The sequence below is a fragment of the Scardinius erythrophthalmus genome, assembly GCF_964197995.2.
Source record: "Scardinius erythrophthalmus genome assembly, chromosome: 17".
Lineage (NCBI taxonomy): Eukaryota > Metazoa > Chordata > Actinopteri > Cypriniformes > Leuciscidae > Scardinius > Scardinius erythrophthalmus.
Window position 1 is genome coordinate 34,264,055 of NC_138237.1, and position 7,604 is coordinate 34,271,658.

At 41.0% G+C, this 7,604-nt stretch overlaps 1 long non-coding RNA gene across 1 annotated transcript; it reads left to right on the forward strand.

Moving 5' to 3' along the window:
* Positions 1-4,649: 4,649 nt before the first annotated feature.
* On the forward strand, positions 4,650-7,082 carry LOC308705546. The gene is made up of 4 exons (XR_014031934.1): positions 4,650-5,042; positions 5,908-5,990; positions 6,085-6,284; positions 6,450-7,082. It is a non-coding gene; the product is annotated as an uncharacterized lncRNA (long non-coding RNA).
* The last annotated feature ends 522 nt before the right edge of the window (positions 7,083-7,604 follow it).

Genomic DNA, 7,604 nt, shown 5'->3' on the forward strand with positions numbered 1-7,604 from the left:
TTTGTGCTATATAGAGTGAATTTACACCTTTGCCATTAACATGTTTATAAATAACTGAAAAAAGCACAAATGTCAGAGCATGTCAGAACACCTCCAGTGACCAGAAAACACCTCAGACTCCAGAGGGTTAAAACGACTTCTCAAGGTACAACCAAAAGGTTCTACAGACCAGTCTCACAGGTAATTTTGCTTATTTCTAAAAAGGACTGAAATGTTATTATAGTGATGTCTAATGACATCAGGCGGGGAGTGTTCTGTACCCGTTTCACAGTATGTGTCTAAGTTAATTTTGTTCCGGAACTGCCATCTAGTGGACCTTAAAGAAACTACAGGTTTTTAATAGCAGGAAATAATATGGATAATCCTCATCAATCCTTGCTTTTGGAAGTTTGAAGAGCAATAGCTGTAAGTTTTATTTATGTACTTGCTTTGGGTAACTCAAAAGTATATTTTGACATTAATGTAAAGTTATTAGAAAGTGTAATTTAATCATGTGACATGCTATCTTAAGTTTTCAATGCAAATAGTAAATATTGTAGGAAATACACAAGTAATCAATAATAATATGCAAATTGTTTGATATCAACAGTATTACTGTAATCTGTATATTATTATTTGTGTTATTTGAAGCTATGTTTAGTCATGAGTCTAATTGGAGATTGTATTTCTTTCTTTTAGTTTCACTCTGATCCATCGTAATGTTGTGACATCAAGATTTAATAAATGCTAGAACTTCAACTTGCATTTCTTTTGATTATAATGGATGGAGTTTAACTTGCTGTCAAACTTCGTAAAGATAATACATGAAGGGAGGACAGTATAATTTACTTGGCGCCTTTTTTATCATTCAAATTTGGCTAGGTGGCTAATAACACATTTTTCTGTGGTGTGACAAACTCAGAACACATACTTAATTTTGACTTTACAGGGACTTTAAGTTGTTGCGGCGGGTAAACATTTTTTTCCGCGGGTTGATTTCCACCCCTGTAAGTATGGTTTCGACGCTACAACACCCCCAAATTATCCCTCATACTCACAAATCCAGTGGAGAATTTGGCCACCCGATGGAGAAGATCCGATGGACTTTTTGGGCTACTTTTGTTGCACAGACCTGGCAACCCTGCCTACCGCCCTTCTTTCCCCGGGCCGCGAAGCATAGAACGAGGTACCAGCAGCACCAGCCTGTAATGAAAACCAGAAGATTCAATTGCAAATACAAAATCTCTTTATTGAGAGTAGATCAGATGCTGGGATTGTGGTGGTGTGCAAAGTCCAGTTAAGCCCTTGGCAGCACAGGGACGCTGAGGACAACCCGATCTCTCCGGAGAAGAGATGATGATGAAGATGATGATGATGATGATGATGATGGTTCAGGAGCGGAATCAGCTGGCGTGCGGATCAGCGGCCGCGAACAGCGACCACACCCATATGAACACACAGAAAAGAGACAGCAAATCTATAAACCGTGACAGTATCCCTCCCCCTAGGAGCGCCTCCTGGCGCTCCCAGAGGAACTTACCTGTTGATTGTAATCATCGATAAGGGAGTGATCCAGAATGTCTCTAGCAGGAACCCAACTTCTCTCCTCCGGACCGTAACCTTCCCAGTCCACCAGGTACTGAAATCCGCGTCCCCTCCGCCTCGAGTCCAGTATACGATTGACCGAATACGTGGGTTCCCCGTCTACGAGCCGCGGCGGTGGGGGAACCGGGGCCGGCGGATTAAGGTGAGAATGAAATACAGGTTTCAATTTGGAGGCATGAAAGGTGGAATGAATCCTCCTGTACGCCGGAGGAAGTTTGAGTCGGACTGCCACCGGACTAAGAATCTTGGTGACAGTGAACGGGCCTATGAATCTGGGAGCTAATTTATTAGACACGGAGCGGAGTGGAATGTTCTTGGTTGAAAGCCACACTTATTGACCGACGACATATACGGGAGACCTTGACCAGTGGCCCCCACCTGAAGCAGAGTCTCGCGGGCTCTCGTCCACGTGCGCTGGCACCTCTGGACGAAGGTGTGAGCAGAGGGGACCGCGACTTTGGATTCCAGACTCTGAAAAATTGGTGGCTAGTACCCTAGACTACACTCAAACGGAGAGAGGCCCGTGGATGACACTGGTAACGAGTTATGTGCGTACTCAACCATAGAAAGTTGTTGGCTCCAGGATGAAGGATTCTTGGACACCAAACATCGCAACACTCTCTCCAAGTCTTGATTGGCTCGCTCGGTTTGACCATTGCTCTGGGGATGATAACCCGGAGACATACTGACTGTAGCTCCTAGTAATTTGCAAAACTCCTGCCAAAATTTGGACACAAATTGGGGCCCCCTGTCGGAAACCACGTCCATCGGGAGGCCATGTAAATGAAAGACGTGATCCACGACAGTCACCGCTGTTTCCTTGGCTGAGGGTAATTTGGGCAAGGGAATAAAATGTGCCGACTTCGAGAACCGGTCCACTACGGTTAAAACAATCATGTCATTAGAGGGCGGGAGGGCGGTGACAAAATCTAGCACAATGTGGGACCAGGGTCTCGAAGGGACAGACAGCGGTTGGAGTAACCTATCAGGAGGTCGGTTAGACGTCTTACCAATGGCGCAAACCGAGCAAGCCAAAACAAAACTGTGAATGTCGCGAGCCATTAATGGTCACCAGAATCGTTGCTTTACTAAACAGCTGGTGCGCTTTACTCCTGGATGACAGGCCACGTTGGAGCAATGACCCCATCGTATAACTTCGGACTGTAACTCCTCCGGTACAAACAATCGACTCGGTGGGCAACTGGGCGGAGGCGTTACCCCTTCTAAGGCCGTCTTGACCTTCGATTCGACCTCCCATGTGAGTGTGGAGATAACTACTTTCTCGGGTAAAATGCACTCGGGAGTAACCGGGCGTTCGGATGGATCAAAAATGTGAGATAAAGAATCGGGTTTGATGTTCTTGGATGTGAGTGCCCATCAAGCCTGCCTGGAGTTGAGTCTTTTAGCAGATCTAATATATTCAAGGTTCTTGTGATCAGTCCAAACGATAAAAGGTACCCCTGACTATTCTAACCAATGACGCCACTCCTCCAGAGCCAACTTGACTGCCAACAACTCTCTGTTACCAATGTCATAGTTACGTTCGGCAGGTGATAAACGATGGGAGAAAAATGCACAAGGATGCATTTTGTCGTCTGAGGAAGCGCGTTGGGAAAGAACTGCACCTACCCCCACCTCTGATGCGTCAACCTCCACCACGAACTGACGTGTGGGATCAGGGGCGACTAAGATGGGAGCCGAAACGAAGCGACTCTTTAGGTTGGTGAATACAGCCTCGGCTGTATCGGACCACCTGAACATCGTTCTGGGGGAGGCCAAGGCGGTCAGAGGTGCGGCTAGTTGGCTGAAGTTGCGAATGAAACGCCGATAGAAATTGGTGAACCCCAGAAACCGCTGTAGGGCCTTAAGGGAATCTGGACTTGGCCAATCTATCACAGCCTTAACCTTGTCAGGATCCATACGCACTCCCTCAGAAGAGACGATGTAACCTAGGAAAGGAACAGACTGTGCATGAAAAGCGCAGTCAGATGTTAAATAATGATTTTTTTTATAAATTGTTTATCCTTATTATTATTTAAAGGCTATCAGTAAGTTAGCCTAATTATAATCAACACCTGCAAGTGTACACTTTGAAGAGTAAAAATTAGAGAAGGTTATGTTAATTCAACTTTATTAAAACTAACACATATATGGTAATCAAATTGCACTTCCAAAAGTCATACATTTGTGAAAAAAGAAAAAAACTAAATAAATGAATATACAAATTTCTTTTAAGTATAATAAATAAAACATAAAAATTAACATTAAATGAACAAAACCGGTTCTGTACATGGCAGACAGTAGTCGAATCCATGATAAAGTTCGGTAAACGGAATCAGTCCAGGTAACATCCACAAATCCAGAGGAGCAAAGAAACGAATGAGACTAAATAGCAGACAAATGAAATGAAAACTAAACAGTGCAAGCGAGGCTACATTAGTCACATTAGAAAATGAAGTTGTAGGTTGTGTTTGAATAATTACGTATCTTATTTAGCTGAGGTAAATAAAACACAATACTCACGTATCCTTGCTCGATGAAGAACACAATGAGCCCAACGGGCAGTTGAAATTTAAAAGGCTGATTTTCGCACTTCAGGGCAGTGACCAGTATGTAGTCCAGTGGTTGTCAAGACACAGTTGGCACAACCTTAAGCAATGGCTCTGAACGGTGGTTTAATGTCAACATTGTGACAACGCTGTAACAACCTTCATCACACAACGTATTTATAGAAACCTTTTGGCCATGTTGATAAAACGTTGTTAGAAGGTTGGGTATGTTGTGCCAACGTTCTGTGTTCCACGTTCCACGAACGTCAAAGCTATGGATACGTATACGCTTTTCAAGGGTCCTAAGAGTGTAACTTTATAGGACGATGACATGACAACTAATAAAATTGGCTGTATATTTCAGGTAATGATTTAGATCTTTTAGATGATTTAGCTCAAACTCGGCTTATCCACGCCAATGTCCTGCTGAGTGTAGCTCCATCCCTAATCAAGCACACCTGAACCAGCTAATCACTGTCTTCATGATTACTAGAAGGCTACAGGCAGGTGAGTTTTATCACAGCTGGAGCTAAACTCTGCAGGACAATGGCGTGAAAGGGCAGAGTTTGACCATCACTATGTGTGCAAAATATTTAAATTAAATAAAACTTTATAATCTTACAGACAACTTTCCATTTTTATTTAAGATGTGCAGTTCCAGTGTTTACATCACTGATGATAGCAACATCGCTATATTCGATGGAGACGGGGGATATTTGAGCTGTATTGATCTTGTTTCAAGAGGACACTACAAAGTTCACAGAGATTCTGTGGAGGTGCAATCACCAGACTCATTAGACCCATTGCTGGATCTGGGTCTGTGCGCTTTGCATTTCAACGACTCAGTGGTTTTGCTTCGCAGGCATCTTTGTCTGAGCCGCGGGCCAGTATGACAAAACCATTTCAAAGGTGAGTTCAACAAACGTTGTTTTGCCCGTGGGACCAATATTATTAGACGACAATTGTGGTTGGTATATTTGTGGTAAAAAATAAAAATTTAAGAAATTAGCAAATGTCAAAGCAATTATAAGGTCACTGTCAGTTCTCTAATAGTATATATATCTTTTACTTGTATGGCTGCCTGAATTATTGAAGCTAGAAATAGACTCTTTGTGAATATACACTGTAATTTTACATTACAATTTTCCTATAGGAAGATAGGGTGGTCTTTTGAAATTAAAGGAAACATCTTTTCATGTTGAGGTATGTTTTTCTTGCTGATCTGGTTGGTGAAAAATGGACACCTCAGAAGATCCGTTTTCACGAACACAAGGCATCAGTTCCTGGCATCTTGGCAAAAGTCCAAGATGCTATTGGATCAGAAGATGGGATGATACTCACTGATGGCCAGGGGAATGAAATCCTCGACACAGAGGAAACTGCATAAAATGAGATTGAGTACAAGCTATTTAAAAAAAAACATAAAAAGTTCTAAGAAAACCACATTAATGAAAACACCAGTAAGAGAAACATAATACCAGTTGATTGAACTTAAAGTAGTTGTTCTATACACCTAAACAGTATAAATATGTTTTTAAAACTTTGCAAAATTATGGCTTTAATTCACACAAAAACTACTTGACTTTTTCTGAAACTCAAAAAAGAGGGTCATCAGGTTCGGATTATGATGTAGCCTTGATAGAGGGCAAAAAGCACATTGGATGCAGCTCGTTTTGATGTCTCCATGTAATAGTGTTTTTCTGTTATAAAATCATTTAACTCGTTTAATCTTGACTTATAATGAAATCTTTTAAAATATGAATGATTTTCCCAGGGTCAGCTTACTGGAAACAAAATTCTAGGAAGGTTTTTGCTGTGCCTGAACAACAGTTCTTGATCCAAAAGGAGAAGAATAAGGTAACATAGCTGATATTTTGAGCATGTTAGTTACTGACACGTAACAGATTTAAACATATAAAAACATGTGTATCATTATAATTTCTTTCTTTAGCTAACGGGATGATGACAGCCAGCTACCTGAGATCTTGGAGAGAATTGAAGAGGTGGTGTTGGCATCCCAAGAACTGCCAGAGGTAGCACAGGCCATCAGAGGATTATCGGAGCTGACTTTGGCACCAAGACGATTTATTACTTTCACAGATGAAGAACGTGCAGCAATCAAAAATGCATTTGCTTGCATAATTTGCAAAGGTTTTTTAACAAGACAATTTCACCTCTTTAAGATTTGTTGATATACAGAGTAGTATTTTGTGAATTAAACTGGACCAACTATACTTTCCACACTTAACTCTGGACTAAGATCCCATAAATATTATGAAAGACTGACAAGTAATGTTTTTTATTTTAAATTTCCAGGGCCCCTGAATGAATCTGTTTTTGCAGTTTGCTGTGTGCATGGACCAGTGGCAGCAAAATGCAAACACCTGTGTGAAATGCAGAGCGGAGAACTCCAGGGAATACACCTACAGAGTCACAGGAATTGATGGTGCATTGTCTGCTTTTGGGGATCTTATCAAAGATTAAAAACAGTAAAAGAAAAAGAAACCGTATACCACTGTGTTACAAGTGTCATAAAATGTTTCATAAAATGACACTAATATGGCAGCTCTTTCTTAGTGACTGGTGTTTGTTACAAGCAGTCACAAGCTTTGCTACAAGTTAAAAGTAAATATACTCTTGAATATACAGTATAAAGAAGTTATTACTGTTCAAGTTCAAATTTTGACTTTAAAGTGAGAGGCGCTACAGGCAGCACTTTTTTTCTTTAACATGTTGAATAACACTGTTTCAGTGTAAAGTCAAGCATAGTGTAAAGCACTGGATAGCACTTTATTAAACATGCTTTAATGTGACAGTTTTATACCTAAAATTACAGCTTTATTTTAATACAATTGATGATGCCTATGTGCAAAAGACTTGCTGTTTATTTTTGTACTTTGTAAAATTTTTGTTCACAGACATTTGTAATAAATGTTAGTTTTATAATGCTTCTTCATGAGTAATGTTTTGTCACATTTATGAGGTGTAATATGGCTTCTTTGAATGGTGTGGAGTCATAATTTACAGCCTGATCAAAGCACAGTCTAATGTCTGGGTAATGATCTGCAAAATCTTCCTCTGCTCGGGTTCCGTCTTCCTCGCAAGAAAAGGGATCCGTCCCAAATGTTGGTGTTCTTGTCAGACAGGACCCCAAGTTTTGCTGGTACATGTCTGCAACCACAGAGGCCTGCGGAATGAGTTCCTCAGAAATCTTTGCTGGACACCCACCTTCATCCAAGATGTTTGGGACTTCAGGTAAAGTTTTAATGTGGTAGGAAAAACTTACCTTTGATGATTTTGTTTGGACATACGGTTGCCTGTTTATATTGTATCCGTGTCTGGACAGCAGCTCATATAGAACTCTCTTCCGTGGTCAACCCCGATTTGATCCAAATTTCCGTTTTTTATCACTGCTTCTCTGAGAGAATATCTTAGCTTCAAAAACTGTGACAGTGCAGTTTAAATGTTCAA